The following is a 26,417-nucleotide window of genomic DNA, read 5'->3' as shown; positions in this document are numbered from 1 at the left end:
CTGGGCTCAAGCAGTCCTCCTGCCTCAGCCCCTCAAAGTGCTGGGATTACAGGAGAGAACCACCACGCCCAGCCTCTAGGTCCAAATTTGAAGTCATGTCTAACTTCCTGTGTCTTTTAAAAATATAAACCCACAGAGCAATTCCTTTGTGGCTAGCTTTTAACATAAGGTAAGTGACATTGAATAACAAAATGGAGTAGAATATTGCTGTATTTTTATTTAAATTTTTTATTTTCATAAGTTTTTGGGGAACAGGTTGTGTTTGGTTACATGGATACGTTCCTTAGTGGTGATTTGTGAGATTTTGGTGCACCCATCACCCGAGCAGTATATACCAATTTGTCGTCTTATCCTTCATCCCCTTCCCACCCTTCCCCCGCGTCCCCAAAGTCCATTGTATCATTCTTATGCCTTTGCATCTGCATCCTCATAGCTTAGCTCCCACTTATGAATGAGAACATACAATATTTGGTTTTCCATTCCTGAGTTACTTCATTTGGAATAGTAGTCTCCAATCCCATCCAGGTTGCTGTGAATGTCATTAATTCATTCTTTTTCACGGCTGAATAGTATTCATATATATATATATATATATATATATATATATATATATATATATATATATGCATGCCACAGTTTCTCTATCCACTCGTTGATTGATGGGCATTTGGGCTGGTTCCACATTTTTGCCATTGTGAATTGTGCTGCTATACACATGCGCGTGCAAGTATCTTTTTCATATAATGACTCATTTTCTTCTGGGTAGGTAACCAGTAGTGGGATTGCTGGATCAAATGGTAGTTCTACTTTTAGTTCTTTAAGGAATCTCCACACTGTTTTCCACAGTAGTGGTGCTAGTTTACATTCTAACCAACTGGCTTGTAGAAAATCAACAACTTGGAACTGGTACCACATGTTGGGAATGAGAAAAAAATCCAGGATTCTTTTCAGCGATCTGGGGTCTGATCTTGGTTCTATGAGCAATTAACTCATTTTGTTTGCATTTTTTTCTCATTTATAAAACAAGATGGTTTACTGGATAATCATTAAGTTCTCTTCCAACCCTGAATAATTTGTATTCCAGGAAGAAATAAAGCCCATTAAGGTAATTTTCAAATTCAGATATCTTGCAAATCACTGAGGTGAATGAGGTGGAAAAGTGGATTTAAGTTTACATCGTAAGACAATAATTTAACTAAAAATAAAGTCTTCATATTCGAACACATAGCTTGATATTGTCCAGTATGGAATGGATTTAAGGTACTGTAGTGTATTCATCTCCTTGGAGTGCCATAACAAAATACCACAGGCTGGGTAATGTATAAGAAACAGAAATTTATTTCTCACAGTTCTGGAGGCTGGGAAGTCCATGATCACGGTGCCAAAAATGTAGGTTTTATTCTAGGACCTCTTGTCTTGGTTCCCGGGTAACCACATCTCACAGCCTACTCACATAGTTTCTGGGATAAAGACATCTCTCTGGTCTTTCTTCCTTTCTTTCTTCCTTTCCTTTTCTTCCTTCTTCCTTGGGCTAGCTCGTGTCTCTGGGCCTGCGTGTTTCTACCGATTTACAGCCTGCTCTCTGGATACTGCGTGCCCTTAACTCCTTCCTTCCGGTATGTGGGGAAGAGTAACGGTTACGATGATTCGTCGTCCGTGTTGGGGGCAGTAGGGCATCCTAGGCATTTTTCCTTCCTCCAAACTCTCTTCTCCTTCTCTCTTTTTTCTTCCCTCCCTCCCCTCTCCCTCCTTTCTTTCTTTCCTTTCTTTCTTTCTTTCTTTCTTTCTTCTTTCTTTCTTTCTTTCTTTCTCTTTCTTTTCTTTCTTTCTTTCTTTCTTTTCTTTTTTCTTTCTTTCTTCTCTCTCTTTCTTTCTTTCTTTCTTTTTTTTTGTCTTGCTCTGTCGCCCAGGCTGGAGGCAGTGGCCAGATCTCAGCTCACTGCAAGCTCCGCCTCCTGGGTTTACGCCATTCTCCTGCCTCAGCTCCCGAGTAGCTGGGACTACAGGCGCCCGCACCTCGCCCGGTAGTTTTTGTATTTTTAGTAGAGACGGGGTTTCACCGTGTTAGCCAGGATGGTCTCAATCTCCTGACCTCGTGATCCGCCCGTCTCGGCCTCCCAAAGTGCTGGGATTACAGGCTTGAGCCACCGCACCCAGCCCCTCCCTTCCTCCCTCCCTCCCTTCCTCCTTCCTTCCTTCCTTCCTTCCTTCCTTCCTTCCTTCCTTCCTTCCTTCCTTTCTTTTTCTCTCTCTCTTTCTTTCTTTTCCTTCCTTCCTTCCTTCCTTCCTTCCTTCCTTCCTTCCTTCCTTCCTTCCTTCCTTCCTTCCTTCCTTCCTTTTTTTTTCCTTCTTTCTTTGAATATCGGGAGGCAAAGATGGTGTGTCTTCTTATAAGATCACTAATCCTATAGAATCAGGGCCCTACCCTTGTGATTTCACTCAACCTCAACTGCTTCCTTAGAGGCCCCACCTACAATTACAGCCATTCTGGGGGTTGGAACTTCAACATATGAGTGTTGAGGGCACACAAACATTCGATCCGTAACACAGAGCATCAGAAGATAGTGGCATGGGCACATCAGATTCGAATTGCCAAATTATTCCTCCTAAGAAGAGTGGAAAAAAAAGTCTGGGTGTGGTGGCTCTTGCCTATAATCCCAGCATTTTGGGAGGCTGAGGTGGGCAGAAATCTTGAGCCCAGGACTTCCAGACCAGCCTGAGCAACATGACCCTGTCTCTACCAAAAAAACACAGAAATGAGTTGAGCATGATGGTGCACACCTGTAATCCCAGCTATTCCTCAGGAGGCTGAGGTGGGAGAATCATCTGAACCCAGGAAGGCTGAGGTTTCTGTGAGCTGAGATTGTGCCATTGCACTCCAGCCTGGGCGACAAAAGTGAGACTCCGTGTCAAAAAAAAGAAAAAGAAAAAATGAAGATAATACCCTTGTATAAACTTTAAGTCCAAAATAATACAGAGCTATGCTGTCTCAAACTTTAGAATGTATAAGGACCATCTGCAGATACTGCTTAAATATATAATGTAACTGTGAAATTAGCTATCAGATTTCTTGTGACCAGAGCAAAAAAGAAAACATGCTGGTTATATACCTTCCAGTGTCCATAAGGAGGTTTTATATGAATCCTTTATGAGAACTAAAGTTTTGCCATTAATTAATTATAAAATAAATGTATCATCTTTATGTCAATGAGAAATGAATGAACGGTGCTCTTAACAAAATCCTGACAATAACAAAGCTATTTCTCATAGTGTCTCTCTAAAAACTATAATGTCAAAACACAATCAATAAAATCATTATTCTAGAATGATGGACTATAGAATTTTTTTAAATACGTGTAATTTTGTTTCTTCCAAATGTATAGAATAATTAAAACTAGGTTAACAAAACATTGCCTAACCAAAATCCATGGGCAACATGTTTTTAGATAAATAAGACATTTGCAATAAGCATGACTAAGCATGACTTTCTCTCTCTCTCTCTCTCTCTCTCTTTTTTTTTTTAGAAAAGATACTTCTGCAAAACTTTTTTTAAAAGTTGTTTTTCTTTTAAGCAGTTTAATCATTCTCCTGGGGCTTTGGTTTATATGGGTAATTTGCATAGAAACTCTTTGTTTTTGGAGGCCTATGGGTTGTATTTCAAAGTAGGAATGTTAACGAGAGGAGAGACTGTATCAGATTTGGAAATACTATGTTCCATACCTTTTATATTTAGTGTATGTAACTAAATACAGTTTACAACGAAATGTACCCTGATGCCTGTCTTTGTAGTGTCTACCGACACATAGCAAAAGGTCTTATTGATAAAATATTCATGAAATGTCACCTTGAGATAACAGATTGCAATGGATGGGACATAGTTCTCTAGTCCTAAGGTTTCTTCATAATATTGGCTAAAAACCTTCCCAGACAAGTGCCGTTCACTAGCCTTGATATTATATATCTCACCTTTGTTTTTAAGTCAAGGAGTTTTGAAGAGATGAGGGACAGGGAAAGAACGCAATAGCAAAATTCCATTGTGTTTGGTTTATGGATTTGTTCTACTTAGAGCATCTCAGAGAAGCTCTTTTGGATACGAGCCATAACCAATTGCAAACTAACGGACTATGGAAAAGAATCCAAAGGGAGTGAGACTAGATCTTCACTGAGCTGAAACTAGTAGCATTTACACAAAATATTCTCTTGCTATCAGCTTCACAAAATGTGGATGCATTCCTGTTGCCATGTTTCTTATTTCCCAAGAACCAGGATGAAGAGTTGAAAGCACCAGCAAAAAGAGCGGGTGTGTCTTTGTGTTTAGCAATTATGTTACTGGGTGATGTTGCTTGTTTTAAGCCAAGTGAGTCAGTGGGTTGGTACTGTCACCTTTCTAGGACAGATACTTGCATTTCCTAGATTTCTGCTACGTGGCTGAATCTAGTCACTGAAACTGAAAGTGTTCAGACTATGTTCGTCTCCCATTGACATGGATTGGCCACAAATCCATGTGATGGGTTCCAAAAGCATGCACGGACTCAAATTATCTACTTTCAGATTAGGACTGTCTCATTAGATCACATCAGTGGAAATCCAGCTCAGAATCCGGTATATACAATCACCACTAATTGCACAAGCCATTCCATAGACAAGTTCATAGTTTTGATCTTTGCTATCATACCTACCCAGCCATCTTTTCACCCATTTATTCAAAAAATGTAAACTCTGTACTGAGGGAAATATAAAACCAAGCCTCATTGTGTTTGTCATAACCCTTTATCCTACAGTATTTGTATTAGGAAGGGAGACAGAATGCAGAATAATTCTGCTGTTCAGGGATCTGGTGGACAATATCAGCGACACTTTTCATATCCATGAAGATTTTACAGACTTGAATTATGTTTTCTTTGCCTTTCTTATCTAATTCTAATCCTTTTTATGTTCCTCCCTGGAAGCTGTTCGAATCATTTGATACTTAACTGGCAGAAAATCATTCCAGACCCAGTGTTTCAGGGAATCAAATAAATCCAGGATAAAAGAAACCCAGATTCTCTAATGTCTCCTGTCAGTCACCTTTCCTAGTGCTCTCCGTTTTCAGTTATCTTCTCATTTATACAACTAGGTCAAAAACACCCCAAGCCTCTGCTACAGATATAGATGCCAATTTCATTGAATGGATCACTGAAATCCAGTTATGGTGCTATGAGATGGTTGTAATAATACACAGCAATATTATTCGATATATTTAACTCTAATAAAAGCAGAGGTGTCAGGGTCACTTGAGGCCATGAGTTCAAGACTAGCCTGGACAACACAGCAAGACTCCATCTCTACAAAAAAATTACAAAAATTAGCTGGGTGTGGTAGTGCACACTTGTAATCCCAGCTACTCAGAAGGCTGAGGTGGGAGGATTGCTGGAGCCCAGGAAGTCACAGGCGCAATGAGCTATGATTCTGCCACTGTACCCCATCTTGGGTGACAGAGTGAGACTCTGTCTCTAAAAAACTTAAAAAAGTAAAAAAACTGAATGTATCTATCAGACAAAATATGTAAAGCTGAAAATGTCCCAGAAAATGTGTAACACACCAAAATGCCAGCATGGAGCAAACATTTGACCCTTTAATAAACAGAGGTCATGTTATAGGCCTAAATATGACATGCAATAGAATAGCAATACCCAATGAATTTTAATAATCTAGGTTTTACGATTATTCATCCTGGTAAGAAGCTGAAGTTTAAGAAAGAGAAGTCTTATCTGACTTGTCAGTTCACATAAATATTCCTTGGGCATATTTAAGCCATCTCTATGTGTATAGGTTTGAATTAAATTTGTAGGCAAAAGTAACCCTGGACCATGGGACTCAAAATAAAAACATAACCCAGTGCTGCAAACTCTGTCAGTTCTTCTAAGAATTCCTCCCAATTTTATTGCATTAATTGACTCACAGGTGGTTGGAATGCTCCTAAGTAGAGACTGTAATCAGTCAGTTTGCAGGGCCTTGATCACTTTGGCCCCCTAATTGTTTAATTCCTGATATATATTCTAGAAATAAAATTGGAGGAGGCATGTTATCCTCTCTGGTCAGCCAAAATGCCATATGAGTGTCAGCGTTTCCATCTGCCTCCTCCTAAAGCATTGCTTCCCTCTCTCTCCAACAAAATTGGGCTCTAAAAGGCTCCACCTTCTTCCCTGCAGTCACTCAGATGAAGGAGCTGCAGGGCCAAGCCCCATACTAGGATCACACACTGCCTGTATATACTCAGGTCCACCAGGCTTCTCCTTCCATGAAGAAACAACGTGTTACCGTGCAACCGAGAAGCTCAAACCAAAGCCACCAGAGGTAGAATGTTCCCTTGCAATAAAAGATGTTACATCTGCTTCCTGCATGGTGCTCTTCTATTATACACTTCCCTGTTTTCTCAAAGGCACTCTCTACTACGTCTACTGTAAGATTTGGCCTGTTAGTATTGGGCTGAGCTCACTCTTCTTGCCAGGATTATCCTACCTTCCCAGCACATTCTTCTCACCCGCGATGTGCTGAAGGAGCTTATGGAGCTCAGAATAGATCCCAGTATTTCTCTGACTTGGGCACAAAAGGATGCTGATTCCAAAATGTGGCCTTTCTGAAGCCAGTTCTTTGTAGGGGAGTCTGACACTAACTCTATTTTCTAGAGTCGTTCACTTCAGTGGAAAATATAAAGAAATAATTGCTTTCTTAACCCCTCCCCCTGGGTTTCCAGGCAATTGATCCTGCCACAGGAACTAAGGCCATTTAATATGAATTCACTACATTCTAGGCACTATACTGCAATCTTTGCAAGATGTGTGCTAGGGTTTGGATGTGGTTTGCTTCCGTCAAAATTCATGTTGATATTTGATTTCCAACGTGGCCCCCACGTTGGAAGGTGCAGCCCAATGGGAGGTGCTCTCCCACTAGGGTGAGAGTGTTCTCGCTGTAGACGACCAATTAGTTCCTGCAAGAGCAGTTGTTAAAAAGAATCTGGCTTCCTCAGTCTCTCTCTTGCTTCTACTTTCACCACGTGAACTCTTCTCATAAGCCCAATCACCTTCCACTTTCCACCATGAGTTGAAGCAGCATGAGGCCCTTACCAAATGCTGTTGCCCAACCTTAGACTTTTCAGCCACCAGAATCATAAGCCAAATAAACCTCATTTTTTTTTCATAAATTATCCAGCCTCAGGCAGTCTGTTATGGCAACACAAATTGGACAAAGATAATATAACTCCTTGAATTTTCTTTAATTCTCAAAACTACCCTTAAAAGTAGTTATTGAAGTATCTTCCTCAGAATAGTACTTGTGTTCACTGAGGTTAACTAATTAACTAAAGCTACACAGCTAGTAAGTGACCAAGTGATCTTATGTCCAATTTTTCTGTTCTCCACCGATGCCACAGTACCTTGTTATCTTAAGAATCTCTTTTATGAGGGAATTTTCTATTTTTGTAATCATTTATATTGTTAGTATGCAATAATTCATTAATAATAGTAAACTTGATCTGAGGCTTCTTAGATTGACTTTTCTAATGCCTTCGTCTTCCCGAGTTTCCAATGCACATAAATATAGGGCCTAAGACCATTAGTCACTCCACCTCTTCTCTTAAAGGTGAAAAGCATTTAGTTAAGTGCCTACATGGCTACATGACTGAGTTCCATTGGCATTTAATAAACAAATCATAAATGACCTTAAATCCTTCAAGCAGACTCAATAGGACTTTCACATTTTGGTATTTTTTGTTATTAGCGAGATAATGAGTCATCAAAAATACACATTTCTCTAAAAAATAACCAGCAATTGAAATACCATACGAATCAACTTTCATTCTCCACAATCACTCTACACTTGTGAGGACTGACTACATTCCATTTTGACCTGAGTGTTTAAAACATTTTTTTAAAAAAATTAGGTTTGTGTTAATCTGAAAAGCCATCCACCCTGCCTCCAGCCTTTTGAACTAGCTGAAGAGGTCCTTGCATCACAGCTCCTGCCTAGTGAGGAGCTGCTGAGGCCCCAAAGCTGCAAAGCCATTCATAGCTATTGCAAGGATTGTGCTTTTTTTATTTTTCTGATGTACATGTCTCCAAACCTAATTAGCACCCAGCTCCACTCCCAACTTCAGTGGTAGGCCTGTCTTCAACCTTGCTTCTGGCTCATGAATGTGAGCTTGTCCTTTATTTCTCCCAGTCTTTGATGTAAATACTCCCCAACCAGCTCTGAGTTGAATTCTCTCTCTCCTTCTCTTATTACTGATTTCCTAGTTCTGACCCCTAAAAACCAGAGAAGGCCAGCACTGGGCTCTCACAAGGAGGATATTAGGCAGAGTATTAGAGTTATGAATATGTGCGCTACCATCTAAGTTTGTATTGTCTATCAGGTTATGCAAAATATATATGTTCATTTTCATGCCCATTTAACACAAAAGTATCTATCTCCTGGGGTAATGTGGCATTTTATCAATAGTTTTTCTATCATGTTATGAAGATCATAACATCCTTATATTCTCAGCTCTGCCTTCCAATTCTCCAGGGAATCCCCTTTCTCAGGTACTAATTTCCACAGTCGTGCTCATTAATGTGATAAGCCTCTCTGGTTTTAAATAGCTCTTCATACCCAAACAGGCCATAATTGAATGGAAGATTTAATTGTTTTTTTTTTTTTTTTTCTCAGCAAACAATCAGACCAGGCAAGCAAGGACACAGCAGATAAAATACCGCTCAACTCAGGAATGAAAGACGTGCGTTTCCAATCACTAATAGGCAGAAATGTCACTGGATTTCAGAAAGGCTGACTTAGGGCTCAGTTTGGAGTGGAGAGCTATTGAATTTCCCCTTCAGACTGGCAGACAGCTCAGCTGCATGGCTCTCTTCCCCTGTCATTCCTGTTGATTTGCCTTCAAGGTGGTCATTCAGAGAGAGTGAAAGGAAAAGGCCACCATTTGCCATTTCAGGCCCAGAGATTTAGCTCTGACTCCCACTGATATGGTTTGGCTCTGTGTCCCCACCCACATCTCATCCTGTAGCTCCCATAATCACCACATGTTATGGGAGGGACCTGGCGGGAGATGATTGAACCATGGGGGTGGATCTTGCCTGTGCTGTCCTCGTGATAGTGTATGGGTCTCACGAGATATGATATTTTTAAAAACGAGAGTTTCTCTGTACAAGCTCTCTCTTTGCCTGCTGCCATCCAGGTAAGATGTGACTTGCTCCTCCTTGCCTTCCGCCATGATTGTAAGGCCTCCCTAGCCATGTGGAACTGTAAGTCCAATAAACCTCTTTCTTTTGTAAATTGCCCAGTCTCGAGTATGTCTTTATCAGCAGCATGAAAATAGACTAATATACCCACCCAGCTCTAGCTTTCAGCTCACAGCCTGGCCCAGGGCTCCGGCACATAGATCGTATGCTTTGCTTTGGTGTGGTCTTTTGTTCACATGAAATGGGATCCTCTTGCAGAGAGATAATAACTGCCTCAACCCCCCAAAATCTGTGGCTGGCCCTGGATCAGCAAATTCCATTTTTCTCCATTCATCAACTCAGTCAATTATGTTTTTATGTAATTTTGTAAAAATTTGAGGTGACTAAGAGTCCCAAGCAAGTTGATTCGTATGAGGTTTCAATTTCATTTCAATGGTTTTTAGGAATCAGAACTAGGAAATCAGTAATAAGAGAAGCAGAGAGATGATCCAACTCAGAGATGATTCAACTCAGAGTTGATTAGGGGATGTTTATATCAAATGCTGGAAGAAATGAAGGACAAACCACACTCATGAGCCAGAAGCAAGGCTGAAGACAGGTCTACAGATCAAAAAGTTGGGAGTGTGTGCTAATAAGGTTTGAAGAAACGTACACCTGCAAAAAAAAAAAAAAAAAAAAAAAAAAAAAATGGCACAATCCTTGCAGTAGCTATGAATGGCTTTGTAGCTTTGGGGGCTCAGCTCAGTCCCTAGGCAGGAGTTGTGAGGTATGAATCTGTCCAACTAGTTCAAAGGGCTGGAGGCAGGATGGATGACTTCAGATTAATACAAACTTAATTTTTCAGAAGTATTAAACACTTATATTAGGTCAAAATGGAACGTGGTCAATCCTCACAAGTATAGAGTGATTGTGGAGAATGGAAGTTGATTCGTATGCTATATGCTATTTCAATTGCTGGGTATTTTTTAGAGAAATGTGTAGTTTGATGACTCATTCTCTTGCTAATAACAAAAAGTATGAAAATGTGAAAGTCCTATTGAGTCTGCTTGAAGGGTTTAAGGTCATTTATGATGTGTTTATTAAATGCTAATGGAACTCATAGTCATTTAGCCATGTAGGCATTTAACTAAATGTTTTTCACCTTCAAGAAAAGAGCTTGGGTGACTAATGGTCCTAGGTCCTGTATTTATATGCATTTGAAGCTTAGAGAGATCCGGGCAATGGAAAAGTCAACCTAAGATGCCTCGTAGACCAAGCTTGCTATTATTGCACACTAACGATGCAATGAATTATTGCATACTAACGGCAGAAATGATTATAAAAATAGAAAGCTCTTCCATAAAAGAGATTCTTAAGATAATAAGGTACTATCGTATCAATGGAGAAGAGAGAAATTGGATGTAAGGTCACTTGGTCACCTACTAACTGTGCAACTTTGGTAAAGTTAGCTAACCTCAGAGAACATAGGTACTATTCCGAGGAAGATAATTCAAAGGCTACTTTGAAGAGTAGTTTTGAGAATTAAATTACTGACAATTGGCATTTAGTCTGCTTTATCCGCTGTTGCCCGACTTTGCTGTCTTTCTTTATCAGCACTTGGTTTTCAAGGTATCTGCATTCCAGTTTGAAAACTTTGTAAAATCAAAATATTCAAGTTTATTTTAATTTTTTGGGGAGAGGAGGTTCTGAGCAAATGTGAGAAGGCACGTCTGCATACTGTATAGATCATATTCTCTGCCATTTTTAGATACTTAGAATCAGAGAGCAAGTTTCAGGGGAGACAGAGCTTCTGAGCAGGGAGCAAGGTGTTAAGACTGGACGTTTTTGACTTTGCTGGAGCCAGATTTCCAGATTTGGCTCTTTGTTGTTGGAAGGGAATTCTACAACATCACACATGCCTAGGTCTATGGTAGAAAGAGTAAAACACATTTTAAAGCCAAGCAACTCTGAGTTTGAAATGAACCATGTCCAAACTCACTTCCAACATAATCAATAATCAAAATAAGACCCATTGTCTCTGTTGCAGTGTGGCTGAAACTGCTGCAAGTTTACCGACACCACTATTCTTTGCATAACCTTTGCTTGAGCATGAACATGGAATACAGACACTGTTTATACAGTGTGCCCATTTAAAACCTTTTCCCAGACCTCTTTTGGTCAGTCTTCCAATTTTGCATTTTTCAATTCCTGACCATCCAGTCAAATCCTTAGGAACTGTGCATAAATCGGGATTGATCCAAATCACTGATCTCTCAGCCCAGGCAAAGTGGACAACCCAGTGACTGCCCCAAATCTTACCTTCTGGGACGATTTGCTTTCATCAGTATCTTTCAGAAATACTCCTGAACAGGGGTGCTGTAACACTGCAGCAGTTCATTTCAGGTTGGTGACTACACACTGTGCAGAACAACGTGTATGCCAGGCCCTGGCCTTTTCCTCTTCAGTAAATGCCCATCTTTGAGGCTGTCAATGTGGATTGAAGGAGAGGAGTTGCCACAGCAGAACTAGATATATTAGGAGTCTGAGCCTCCTGCTCATAGAGCATATTTACCTTTCAGACCTGCTTACGCCTAATCTCTTTTGTTGCATTTCAACTTGATGATAGATGGCTGCTGTGCACATTCAAATATGGTGGGTCGGTTTAGACCTAGTGTCTAGTTGGTAAAGAAACAGATACTTTGGTGCCCTGCCCAGATCTTCCCAACACTCATCATTCTGGTATAGGCCAATGATCTCCTCTTGCAATCATCAGTAATTCTCTGCTTTACGGCTTTCTGTGAGGCTGTGCACATGGCAGGGTGGGAGTACAAAAGAGTTAACACTTCAGGGGGCATCCCTCAGCAGTGACAAACAGGAGCTGGAGAGCAAGTACAACAGCTTTCTTATCCCTCAAGTACTACATCCCACACTATCTCCCAGGGGATTATAGTGGGACTGAGCCATTAGGAGTTACTCATGGATGTATCCACATTAGCTTCGTTCCCTGCACCCCCCCACCCACTTCCCTACCAGTGCTTTCTGAGATCAACTTTCAAACAAACTACATGCACTCAAATCCTGTCTCAAGGTGTGCTTTTGGCAGAACCCGGACCATGACAGATAGCTCCGATTATATGGCAACTTGATGTCAGGTACTCAGTTTCTTTTCAAGCACAAGTCAGAAATGTTTTAATTTCAAGAAAAGAATATTTATATGAAAAAGTATCCATGGCATTGCTCCAACACTTTAGTCTGCTTATAGCTGGACTATGTTTTTTTATATCCTTTAAAGTTTAGTGTAGAAAGATCTGAATTCTAGTCAACGGAACATTAGCAGAACCAAGAAGAGCCTTGGAAGCAGAACCTTCCAAGCCCAGCTCATGCCAAAGAAAAAAAAAGAAAAGAAAAGAAAAGAAAAGGTAAGACTTTCATGAGTGCACTTGTTCATCCTCTATTCCCCCTTTCTGCTATCTGCAATGGCAACACTCAGTGATATGGTTTGGATGTCTGTCCCCTCCAACTCTCACATTGAAATGTGATTACCAATGTTGGAGATGAGGCCTGGTGGCAGGGGTTGGATCATGGAGAGGATTCTTCATGAATGGTTTAGCACCATGCCCTTACAGATAAGTGAGTTCTCACTCGGTTAGTTCATGCAAGATCTGGTTGTTTAAGAGTCTGGGACCTCCCCCTGCTCTCTCTTGCTCCCTCTCTTGCCATGTGACAACTGTGGCTCTCCTTCACCTTCAACCGTAATTGTAAGCTTCCTGAGGCCCTCACCAGAAGCAGATGCTGGAACCGTGCTTCCTGTACAGTCTGCAGAACTGTGAGCCAACTCTTCTTCTTCTTTTTTTCTATAAATTACTGAGTCTCAGGTATTCCTTCATAGTAATGCAAAAATGGGCAAACACCCAGTGTGGCACTGGGTGGTAAATAATGAAGGTGGCAGAGATGTGTCAACCTGGGTACCTGAGTGACCATGTGGAACAAAGGGCCCCTTTTCCCAGCTGCCCTGGAACTGCACTAGACTGTTAGGTGAATAAGAAATAAATTTCTATTTCCTTGAGTCAATTCATGTTCATGTCTTTGTCTTGCTGTTGCCTAGCCTACCTTGACGGATATATGCAAATCTCCAAATTATTATTTGAAATTGAAAAAAAATGGGAAACCATAAGCAATAAAAAGAATTTCAGAGAAAATTAGATCACTAAACTATGCTTGATTTTGTTATTCTAAATCTCTATTTTTTCTACATTACAGCATAAAAACAAAATAAAACAACAAACAAATTTACAGATGTTCATCAAACTTAAACCTCACAAGAACTCACTGGTCACTCCAGAGTCATGCAGAATTATTTGACTCTTCCTGAGAACAACTGCTCATATACTATCTAACCTTTGCCTACTTCATTAAGAGGACATCTTTGTTTTCGCTCTCATTATTTTCTACTTAATGTGTTTTCCTGCCAGGAAACCCATCTATAGAGATTTGTTTTTCACCACTGACAGGTTCAAATCATAGATTGGAAGTCACTTGTTAGATAAATCAATTAAAGACAGAATGAATGAGACTTTCAATTCAATCAATAAACTTGCGAAGCAGCTTATATTTAATTAAACTGCATGCAGATAACAATGAAAAAGTTGAGACCAAAAAATCCCTCAGAACAAAGATCAACCCTTCTGATGGCACTGGAGAGCAATCACAAGGCATGCAGAAGTTGGAATTAATTCAACCCTTGAATGAAAGAAACTCTACAAGGTGAGATCTATGCTTATATAGCTTTTCCCTTGAAGGCTTCCCCAGTATGCTTACTGCAGATTGCCTAGAACTCAGGCCAAGAAATACATGGCCTTGTTGGTCTGAAGTGTCAGAATTTGAGTATTCCAGACTGCTGGTAATTTTAGAAGATGATGCAAAAAATGTGGGAGCCACAGAAAGGAAAATTCCCAAATCTGCATATAAATTTCCCTTAAGTCCTTGAGTGACATTTGAATTATGCATGTGCAGAGGGAGATACCAAGATATTCAGCAAAGTTCAATAGTTGGAAAGTTGAAAGACTTGAGCAGAGATCTTAGTTGTGACTTACTTAAGGAGAAATAGAATTTGGAGTTCGAATCCTATCAAGTTACAGGGTTTTGATAAGTACTTTGGACTTTTCATTTATTTTAAAGAGAGCTATCCTTATTTGCAAAGATTGTTTCCCAGAAATAAGGATTTAGCCTAAGACTAAAAGAAGAATGGAAATAGACCCACATTAATAAAGAATTTAAAAAAGCATCCACATGGTGAAGATAGTTATCCAGCAACTAAATCACTCACTAGAGCAAGAAACTACTCACCCAAGGAGGATAATAGTATCTTGTGTTTCTGCAGCATAACATCCACAATGTTCAGTACACAATAAACAATTATTGGACATGGAAAGAACAGTTAAATGTGATCTGTAGTCAAAATAAAATCAGTCAATGGATAAAGACCAAAGACAGCTTCAATATTGTAATTAAAAAGTAAGGACTTTTAAGCAGGAAGTGAATGTATGATCAAGGATGTAAAGTAAAGCAGGATTATCATTAGTAAACAGAAAAGGAATATCAATAGAGAATAAAAACTATTAAAAAGTCGAATTTAAATCCTGGAACTTAAAAATGTTTAAAATAAAATAATGTTTAAAATAAAAATGTCATTTGATGGGCTGAACAGCAGATTAGATACAATAAAAGAAAGTCACTGTGAACTTGAAAGAGAACAAAAGATGAAAGAAAATTGAATATATTTTCAGAAACATATGAGACAATATCAAATACTTTAATATACGTATAATTGGAGTCTCAGCAGCAGAGAGTAGAGATAAAGATCCAGCAGTGTGGTGGCACGCACCGGTAGTCCCAGCTACTCAGGAGGCTGAGGCAGGAGAATGGCATGAACCTGGGAGGCAGAGTTTGTAGTGAGCCGAGATCATGCCACTGCACTCCAGCCTGGGCGATAGAGCGAGACTCCGTCAAAAAAATAAAAAATAATCCAGAAAAAAAATGTTTAAAGAAGCAACTGTGAACTTCACAAAATTTGGTAAAAAATGTCAGCTTACATATCCAAAAAAAACTCAGATAGCCTCAAACAGGATAAATTCAAAGAAAATCATAAGTATATTCTCATAGTTGCACTGCTGGAAACCAAAGCTAAAGAAACTGTCTTGAATGCAACTGGAGATAAATGATACAATATATAGCACAGGGGAATAGTGATACTGTTTATGACTGACTTCTCTTTTGGAACAATTAAGGAGACAAAGAAATTGTCTACCTAGAATTCTACATCTAGCAAAACTATCCTTCACATATGAAAACAAAACAAAGACACTCCAGATTAATAAAATTTGAAAAAAGTCATTGCCAGCACACCTGAATTAAATAAAATGCTAAAGAAATTTATTTGTGTTGAAAGTAAATGAAACCAGGTAGGAACTCAGATCTACAGAAAGAAATGAAAAGCGCCAGAAATAGTAAATACAGTTGCACCCTTCGTATCCGCAGGCTCTGAAGACATGAATTTGAATAACCATGGATCAAAAATATTTTTAAAAAGTTAAAAATAACAATAAAATATAGTGTCACAACCATTTACTTAGTATTTATATGGTATCAGGTATTATAAGTAATCTAGAAATATCTTCAAGTATATGAGAGTATGTGTGTATGTTATATGCATATTTTATGCTATGCTACTTCATATAAGAGACTTGGTGTCTAGATTTTGGTATCCAAGGGGGATACTGAAACCGGTTCCCCAGAGATACCAAGGGATAACTATACAGTCAATTCTCATCATTTGTAGATTCCATATTTGTGAATTTGTCTGCTCACCAAAGTTTACTTGTAACTTCAAAATCGACACTTGTGGTGCTTTTGTAGGCATTTTCGCATATGTGCAACTCAAAATATTTGAGTTGTTTCATGTCCATGTTCCCAACTGAGGCTGAACAAGGCAACACTCTGCCTACTTCTGTCAACTTTCATGCTATACAAAAGTGACCCCTTTGTGTTCTATTTAGCACCGTAGTTTTTACACTTTTGTGCTTCCTTTGGTAATTCTGCTGTTTAAATTGTCCCCAAATAAAACACAAAAGGGCTTTCTGTGAGGGCAGATGGCTGTGATGTGCCTTATGGAGAAAATATATGTGTTAGGTAAGCTTCATTCAGGTGTGACTTGTTGGTCATGGGATCACTGGGAATGAACCAACATAACTGAGATGTCTATAAATAACAAACACACATAAAACAAAATTAAGTACTGATCAGTTGATGAAGATTTTGTCACCAGAGTCTCATAGGAACCTAACCCTGTATTTCCTCTAGAACCAACTGTTTAGTATTTGCTAATTCAGTTTTCACAATGACTTTATAGAATGTTCCTGTGAATAGTAAGAATTGAGTGTATATGGGTAAATAGAGAAGTCAATCTTTTTCAAAAAAATTCTTTCATTATTCCTTTCTTATTTTTTTTGACAGAGTCTCACTCTGTCACCCAGGCTGGAGTGCAGTGGTGCAATATCAGCTCGCTACAAGCTCCGCCTCCCGGGTTCACACCGTTCTCCTGCCTCAGCCACCCGAGTAGCTGGGACTACAGGTGCCCGCCATCACGCCCAGCTAGTTTTTTGTATTTTTAGTAGAGACAGGGTTTCACTGTGTTAGCCAGGATGGTCTCGATCTCCTGACCTCATGATCCACCCGCCTCAGCCTCCCAAAGTGCTAGGATTACAGGTGTGAGCCACTGCACCTGGTCTTTTTAAAAATTCTTTAAAGGCACATGGCAATGTAGTGCAAAAATGTTAACACTCTTCTGGGTTTATAAAGTATGCAGATATAAAATATTTGACAACAAAAATACAGAAATAAAGGAAAGGAGTAAATTAAGTTATACTGTACTGTTGCATGATTCTTACATTTCATATAAAGTGGCTGTTCTGTGTGGGAAATGCACAAGGGGAGAATAAAAGACACACACACAATACCTTTATGGGTAAACAACCTTTATCCCATGTAAATGGCAATGCAAATATAAAAAGCAAGTCATATAATAAGCAAATGATATAACAAACAAATTGTAATGGGTAGGGGAGAAGGTAAAAGATGTATATATATATATACACACACATATACACACACACACACATAAATATATACACACACACATACATACACACACACACACACACATATACACACACACACACACACACGTATGTATACACATATACACTCACCAGACTATGGAGGATTCATCATCGGGAAGCTATAGCCTGGGCTCCAGTAGTCGGCCACCCGTCCGTGCACAGATGAGGAGAGGTCTCATGAAACTTTGGTGGGGTCTGGGGCCTTCGCTCCTTTTGTAATGAGTTGTTTGGTGTAAGGCCCAGTCACGAGGGCCCTTTGCGACTGACCTCAAGGAACCACAAAAAGGTCAACTTGCTTTTGCAATTTTCTATTGTTTTTCAATAACTAATGTATCAGAATAGGTTGAAAAAGAGATTTCTTTGAAACAGTGCTGGATGAATGCCTCAAGGGGCTCACAAAACCTGTTCCGGGACTTGGTGACCACTGTTTGTGTCCATGTTCAATTGAGTTCAAATTTAATATTTAACTTTTCCTCCACAGTGGCACAATATTAAATCTAAGTAGATAACAAAAATGAGACATATTATAATCCTTAGAACAACCACCAAAAATTTAATATGGAAAATAATATATTAAAAGTCTAATGAATGAATTAAAATTGAATCTTAAAAATATTTGATTAATTCAAAAGAATGCAGAAAGAATGAACAGAGGAACAAAAAACAAATGGAACAGATATGAAATAATTCGTAAAATGGTGGGCCTAAATACCACCATATATCAGTAAGTACATTAAATATAAATAAACACTCAGATGAAAAAGCAAAGAATGTCAGACTGAATAAAAGAAGGTTGCATGAATTAGTCAACAAATGAATGAACACACTATCTTGGAAAAAGTGAACCAAATGGCGTTAGCAAATATTTTCATCATTATAGGAAACCAGTTAAGAAACTATTATCTCACATTCTCTGTTCATAACAGTGTATTTCTGGGTCAGGTCCCACTCCTCGCTTCAAAACTGGGCATGTAACCCAGATCTGGGTATTTAGAGCACAGTCTCTCCCTATCTATAGTGACTGAATAAGAAACAAGTATATGAATGAAAGTGTACTAATGTGAATTATAGCAAATATTTTTGCTGGAATATTGAGAAAAAGAAGCAATTTTCTCACATGTTTCCAAGCTAGTATGATGTAAACCTAAATCTGCTGGTTGCCTTTGCCTGTTTGATAATGAAGACAACACAGAAAAAAACAGAATTGGAAAACGTGAACATACCTGATGGCATCATTTTAGCCACTGGATCCAAGCCTGAAGCCATACACAGTCTGTCTTTTCAGTTATTTGGGCAATCAAAAAAGGGAAATCACCATTTGTTGGTTTCTATTCTTCACAGCCAAAAGAGACAGGATGAACACAATTAACAAATGATTTTCCAAATAATCAATAATATCAATTGAAGTAAGATACATCTATTGAATGAGTTTGTTTCTAATTCCTGACCCACGTCCTTCAACCATAAGAAATCTCTGCAAACACATACACCAGAAATAATATAAAGGGTTGGCTTCAATCCTCTATAATTGATGGATATTGTTCATGAAAACGTTGTGCCCTCTAATTTCCACGTGACATATTAGTAGGGCCCAGAGGGTGTGCTGTCAACCAACAGAAGTTCCCCTTGGCTGTTCTCCTTAGAAGGATTCTTTATCTTTTTCCCAGACTATTTATGCAATCTGTATCACTGTGGGTCTATGTATAAGAATATTGACCACCTCCTTCTCACATTGTGGAAACACTGACTATTGATATACACAGAAACTAAAGCAGGATAGATTTCAAGTAGATCTCTGTTCATCGCTGATGTTTAAGGGAATTTGACACAATTAATAATGTGCATGACTAAAAAGGGAAATTATCTCCTAATCTTGATAAATCATCACCCAAATAATTGATTTTCTCATATCTCCTTACTCTTTGGAATGAAATAATGTGTTTTTAGAAACTTGCAAAATTAGCTGGTTTATGTCTTAGGATCTTCCATGAATCTCAGATTTTTGTGAAATGGACAGACACCAATGGTGTCTACAAGTATTTCCTGTCACAGATACAGAGAATGAGTAGAATGCCAGCTGATTAATCCATGTACACCAGTGCAGATATGATATATTGACCAGAACTGGCTCTGCACTCAATTCAAGAAAACTGTCTTGGGAGGTTTTGCAAGTAAAATCAAAACGGCTACAATACTCTGTATTTATTCATAAAACATGGTACATTCTCCATAAATGTCTGATGCATTGAACAGGTTATATATTAGAACACAGTTATTTTATTAGTCTGTTCTCACATTAGTCTGTAATAAAGGTATACCCAAGACTGGGTAATTTATAAAGGAAAGAGGCTTAGTTGACTCGCAATTCCACATGGCTGGGGAAGCCCCACAATTATAGTGGAAGGCAAACGAGGAGCAAAGTCACGTCTTAAATGGCAGCAGGCAAGAGAGCTTGTACAGGGGATCTCCTCTTTATAAAACCATCAGATCTCATGAGATTTATTCACTAACTCAAGAACAGTATGGGGGAAATTACCCCCCCTCCATGATTCAATTATCTCTGCCTGGCTCTGCCTTTTAGGGATTATTACAATTCAAGATGAGATTTGGGTGGGGACACAACCAAACCATATCATTTGTACACAGAATATGATTGGAATACATCTGAGAAAATTATTTTCTCAGATAGCTTAGAAAGCTGAAAGAGAAGATATTACTATCTCTGCCTTAAATCATAGAAACAGAGTCCTCAGAAGGAAGCACAAAGCTGGATTGAGAAATGAAAGGGATGAATGGGGCTAGGATTAGAGTGAGCCAATTGAGGGTCTAGGGGTACCAAATAAAGGAAGTATTTGCTCTGTGGCATTTTCATGACCTTGGCAATGAGGACCTACTTCCATTTTGTAGTAGGTGCCTCCCTTGTCTTGCCCCAGTCCTGTCCCTGAGTGTGGGGCATGCATTGTAGGAAAAGAAGGATGGAGAAAGCATGGAGAAAGCATTCTACTTATAAAAAGCAATGTGTGTTGAGAACCAGAGATGTGACAGAGGAGAAAGAAGCAAGTTCCTTTAACTACAGCAAACAATGCAAGAGTTGGGGGAGGGATGTAAAAGATAAAGCTAGAGAGGTGGGCTGCTGCCAAACTGGGAAAGGTCTCATATGCTGTGACGAGGATCTTTGACTATTTACCCTAGACAAAGGTGAACTGATGCAATCTTCAAGGTCAGGATGGTTTTTACAAAGGACCCTTGTGATAAAGCAGTGTGAAAAATGGCTTAGAGGAGAAAAACTAAAGCTCGTGAATCTTAGGTAGCTGCAGTAATTTCTTCTGAAGAGTGGGTAGATGTCCTGGAAGCATACAGAGTGGACTTCACCTGGACTTGGTTACAGAATGTGTCTGATGAGGCCACATGTAACTCAGTGGTCTCTCGGCTGGGCAAGTAGGCACTTGCACCAACTAAGCAAGACAAGAGCAAGTGCTGATGAAGGGAGCAAGCTGTTAAGTTTTAGTTTGGGACACGTTTTAAAACATTTGAGTAAGTTAGCTCAGATACCTTTTTGATTTAGTTGGCAAGAAAACTGATCCTACTTTTCTGAGACTCCAGAAACAGAGAAACCAGAGCTGTCTTTAATCTGTTTTTCACATTTTTTTTAGCTGGTCACCAGGACTTGGTGGGCAAATAAGATCTTACCAGTGACTTGAACCACTTCTGCTGAGAAAATATTTAAAAAGCTACTCCCAGTTTTACTTGGAAAAAAAAAAATAAGCAAGCTTGTCCCCAGAACCCTGAAACTGAATTCATGGCTACAGCTGACAGTCTCTTGGCTTTGGAAATCCATGTGAAGCATCTCCAGAGCATTACCATTTTTCATAACCTTTATTTTAAAATCAGCTCCTTGTTGCTGATCACCCAGGCCCCTGCTGAATAAAAGTTGAACTAACTGAAAGCAAAAGCATGCATGCAGAATGCATACTACTCTACCCTATTAGTGAAATGTCAAATTCTCCTGCTACCTATTTTCAAAATGTACCTTTTATCTCTGCCTTCATCATCCTCACATGAAATCCTCATTTAAAAAAAAAATGTTTTTGGCTCTCTCATGGCTCAGACTTGACATCAAAAGCCACAGACTAAAATGTAGGCAGGTTTTATTTTATTTTTTTAAATTTCACCTTTTGTTAGCAGAAAACACACACAAACAGAAACTCCATTCTCAACTGTGAACTCATAACTGTGAACTCATAACAGTGGTTCACTTTTTACCTGGTGAAGTGGTGTCGTTGTCTGGGGTAAATACCCAGTGCTCGTTGTCTCACACCAAGGAAATTGAGTGCATAGACATACGAGAAGTGGGTTTAGGAGTGGAGATTTAATAGGCAAAAGAAAGAAAAAGCTGGGCATGGTGGCTCATGCCTGTAATCCCTGCACTTTGGGAGGCTGAGGGGGGTGGATCACCTGAGGTCAGGAGTTCAACACCAGCCTGGCCAACATGATGAAACCACATCTCTACTAAAAATACAAAAAGTTAACCAGGCCACTGGTGGCTGGAACCAGTAATCCCAGCTACTCAGGAGGCTGAGGCAGGAGAATCACTTGAACCTGGGTGGCAGAGCTTGCAGTGAGATAGCACCACTGCACTCCAGCCTGGGCAACAAGAGCGAAACTCCATCTAAAAAAAAAAAAAAAAAAAAAAGAGAGAGAGGAAAAAAAATAAAGAAAAGAAGAAAGAAAGAGAAAAGAGAATAGCGCTCTCTCTCTTGCAGGAGAGAGGGGCCCGAGTGGGACTCCCTGCCCGCAGCAGAGTGCACCGGATTTTATAAACAGGCTTGAGGAGGCGATGTCTGATTTACACAGTGCCACAGATTATTTGGACCAGGTGTGATGTTTACATAGCGAACGAGGACGCTAGACACCTGCCCTAATCTTATTATGCAAATGCGGTGTTTGCCTGCCGGGCGCCCTGTTGTCTGCTCCCGACTGCACACGTGGTTGGCAAGGAGGCGGGAAGATGGAGCCGCCATGTTGGACATGCCTACTTCCCAGGTAGCCCCTTTCCTGTTGGCATAGCTGCTAGGATTCACCCGTGAAAACTTCTAACTTGCCTTTCTATGTCTGCAGCTGAATTTTACAGGCTGCTCTTTGTTAGAAAAGAAAATGATTTGGGGACTGCTTTTAATTGAAAGGAAGACCCTACCAAGGACTCCCTTACCCTAACTGGCTGCTTAAGTCATTTCTTTTTAACTCCGCTATCACTTGTATAGCACCTTCTCCGTGGAGTTTATCCAGCTTTCACATCGTGGGCAGAGCCTGGCCTCATAGCCCTTGTGCATTTTGCAGCTCTTAGCACACTTTGTGGTGATAATCTGTTCCCTCCCCTGGCTTCCCCATGAGAATGCAGAGACCTGAACTCTTTTACCTCCAGGATGTAGGTAAATATTCCATAAATGAGTGAGTGCCTGATGAATAGGTACTAATGGGATGGAAAAATTGTCCTGTCTCTGAACAATGGTGTCATAGCAGGACTTCTTTTCTTTGCCGCCGTCATTGGCAACAGCAAAGGCCCTGCCCTCCCTGGTCCTTATCACCTTCCGTGTTGACAGGCTTGCAGGGCAGCAGGTGGGCGTAAGGGCTGCCTTTCGAGGCCCACGCAGAGCCAGGTAATAGATTTGCTGGTGGAGGAACCCACTGCCCTGACCTCATTAGCCCTGAGCACTGGCTGCAGGAAGTCATCCTTGCCTCACCTAATGGCCTTCCCTCTTCTTCCTCTCAATGCACTCCCAGGGAGACCCTCCAAAGCCTGTGACATAAGCAATGAGAAAGGCACTCTGCCTTCACAGTTGCCGTATGATTTACTTTGAAGCCCATAAGCTCCAGGATTGCACATTCCAATTCAAAAACAGCAGGAAAAATGATTTGAAAAGGATGCGCTGATGCTCCAGTTTAGAAAAGACATGTTCTCTTCTGATGCATTGGGACACGCTAGTTCCTCTGTCTGCTGTCGTTGGTTCCACTTTTCTAGCTGATGAAAATCTGTTCTGTGTGGGCCCTTCATGTGCTCATGCATTCAGTCAATGAACACTGCCAAGCCCGTAATGGGCCAAGTCTATCTCATACCTCACTTCTTCGAGGAAGCCTTCCCCAACTTCCTCAGTCTAAGTTGATTCAGGCATGGTACATTTCATATTTGTTTTAATTATGCATTTGCTGCTCTGACTCTCCTGCCTCCATTGTGAGATGGTTGGGGAACAACTGAACCTTATGGATGTCTGTATTTCCAGCACTGAGAATGTCATTCGATGCACAGTAGAAATGTAGCAAATGAGAAAGTGGTGTTCAGAATCCCACATTAGCTGTAGAATCCCACTTTTCAAAACCAGAGATTATTCAGAGATAAATACAATTTTTCCCTATGGGTTTTGAAGAAAATGCACACATTTCCTGCTGTTTCTTCTTGACACTAATAAGTGATTTCTTTATGAAGATCCCCGTCTTGCATCTATATTAAAGGTACATCTCAAACTATCATCAGTGTTACTGGAGAATAACCCTGAGCAGATATCTACAAGTATTGGGTCCCAGAAAAACAACAAAAATACAAACAACGAAAGAAACGTTACTTCCTGAGAATACTTAAGGTTCCAATCTGGAATACACAAGAATTTCAGATAAAAGTCTACAAATTGGGTGTAGTGTCTACTGCTCGGGTGCTGGGTGGACCAAAATCTCACAAATCACCACTAAAGAATTTACTTGAATAACCAAGAATTTCAAGAATATCAAGACACTAAAGACAAACCAATAGCTCTAAATCTGTGGTCAATTCATAGCCATAGCCAATTGTTACGCTGGAATATCTTGTGTCCCGAGTTAATAAAAGGATCATGGCGTTATTAGCCAGATGTCATAAGGCATTTGCATGCATTGTTAATTAACCTGTGAGATGTAGCGTGCCTAAGAAGGCCCGCCACAGGACAGCAGCATCCTAAAAATGGAGCAAAGAATTGATAGCACCTTAGTTTATAAAGTCTCTTATAGAAATAGATATGTGCTCACCTATAGAATAAGCAGTTAGTAGATCCCTTTATAAGTGGCAGCACCTTGTTGGTGATTCTGTGGAGTAAATAGGTGGGTTTTCTAAGGATATGGGGTTAAGGAAAAGAGAGAAAGATAGATGGATAGGGACAGAGGGGCAGAGAAAGAGGAGAGATGAGGAGAGAGGCAGAGGAGAGAAGAGATTGAAACGTTTCTCCTCTTAACTATAATTTAAAGGTTAACAAGAAGGACAAATAAGGTACACTGATATCCACAGAATACAAAATAAGCATAGGATGATGCTGAAGAGCTTGCCTTACGTCTTCTACCTAGTTATAAAATTGCCATCTTTTGTTGGCCTAGATGCGGTGAGCAGGGAACACATCTAAACCACTGGTGGGAATGTACACTAGCACAACCTGTATGGAAAACAGTGTGGAGATTCCTTAAAGAGCTAAAAGTAGAACTGCCGTTCTATCCAGCAATCCCGCTACTGAGTATCTACCCAGAGAAAAAGAAGTCATTATACAAAAAAGATACTTGCATACACGTTTATAGCAGCACAATTCACATTTGCAAAACTGTGGGACCAACCCAAATACGGATAAACTGTGGTGTGTATGTGTATATATATATGTGTGTGTGTGTGTGTGTATGTGTGTATATATGTGTATATATATGATGGAATACTACTCAGTCATAAAAAGGAATGAATTAATGGCATTCACAGCAACCTGGATGAGATTGGAGACTATTATTCTAAGTGAAGTAACTCAGGAGTGGAAAATCAAACATCGTACGTTCTCACTCATAAGTAGGAGCTAAGCTATGAGGATGCAAAGGCACACGAATGACACAATGGACTTTGGGGACTCAGGGGGAAAGGATGGGAAGGCAGTGAAGGATAAAAGCCTACAAATTGATTGTAGTGTACACTGCTCAGGTGATGGGTGTACCAAAATCTCACAAATCACCACTTAAGAACTTACTCATGTAAGCAAACACCACCTGTTCCCCAATAACTTATGGAAATAAAAAATTTAAAATTAAAAAAAAAAAAGCAAACAAAACCACAACACCGATTCAGCCATGTCCTTTTTTTTTTTTTTTTTTTTTTTTTTTTCTTTTTTGAGACAGAGTCTCACTCTGTCACCCAGGCTGGAGTGCAGTGGCACAATCTCAGCTCACGGTGAACTCCGCCTCCTGGGTTCAGACAATTCTCCTGCCTCAGCCTCCCAAGTAGCTGGGATTACAGGCACGCGCCACCATGCCTGGCTAATTTTTGTATTTTTAGTAGAGACAGGGTTTCTCCATGTTGGCCAGGCTGGTCTTAAACGCCTGACCTCAGGTGATCCGCCCACCTTGGCCTCCCAAAGTGCTGGGATAACAGGCTCGAGCCACTGCGCCCAGCCAGCCATGTCTTATTTCATACCCAAACAGTTTTTGGTAACAATCCAAAAGTTGAATAAAGTTAAGTTTTTCAGTACAAAAAATCAAAATAGAAATAAAATTGGCATCTTTGCCACTTGGTTGCTGTGAATAGCTCACCAGCATTGTAAGCAGAGTGGGGACAAGTTCCCCAATACCTCTTTAAGGAAGAAGGATATTTTGAGAGCCAAGCATCATTGCATTGAGAATTCAAAAAATACAAAATCCAGTCTTCATGGCCAGAGGTTCTGACTCACTAGGAATGAAGTGGGGGGCAGCAAACTGTAGTTTTAAACCTCCAAAAGATGGCTCTTGCTTACAGGGGAATGCCAAGGGACCAGGAGCCAACGTGGAAGGAATGCAGGAACAATAAAATCACTATTTCATTACCTCCACAGTAAAGACAGGACCAGGCAAGAATCATCAATGGATATTATATCTGGTGGTGACTGAATGGGGAGTTCTGATGAGAAGTGTATTTACAGGGTGTTAAGAGTGTCTCTTCATAGACTACTTAGTGACAAGGGCAGCAAAAAGATATCATTTATATAGCAGAGGAATCAGATCATGTGTAATGTACGTTTGAAGGACA

The 26,417-nt window shown here is 39.9% G+C and overlaps 1 pseudogene; it reads right to left on the bottom strand.

Annotated features, from left to right (window-relative positions):
* The window catches only part of LOC104663141, a 106,082-nt pseudogene extending 81,834 nt beyond the window's left edge, over window positions 1-24,248 (bottom strand).
* Between the last annotated feature and the right edge of the window lie 2,169 nt (window positions 24,249-26,417).

The sequence above is a fragment of the Rhinopithecus roxellana genome, chromosome 3 (genome assembly GCF_007565055.1).
Source record: "Rhinopithecus roxellana isolate Shanxi Qingling chromosome 3, ASM756505v1, whole genome shotgun sequence".
NCBI lineage: Eukaryota > Metazoa > Chordata > Mammalia > Primates > Cercopithecidae > Rhinopithecus > Rhinopithecus roxellana.
This window is presented reverse-complemented; position numbering and strand designations above follow the sequence as displayed.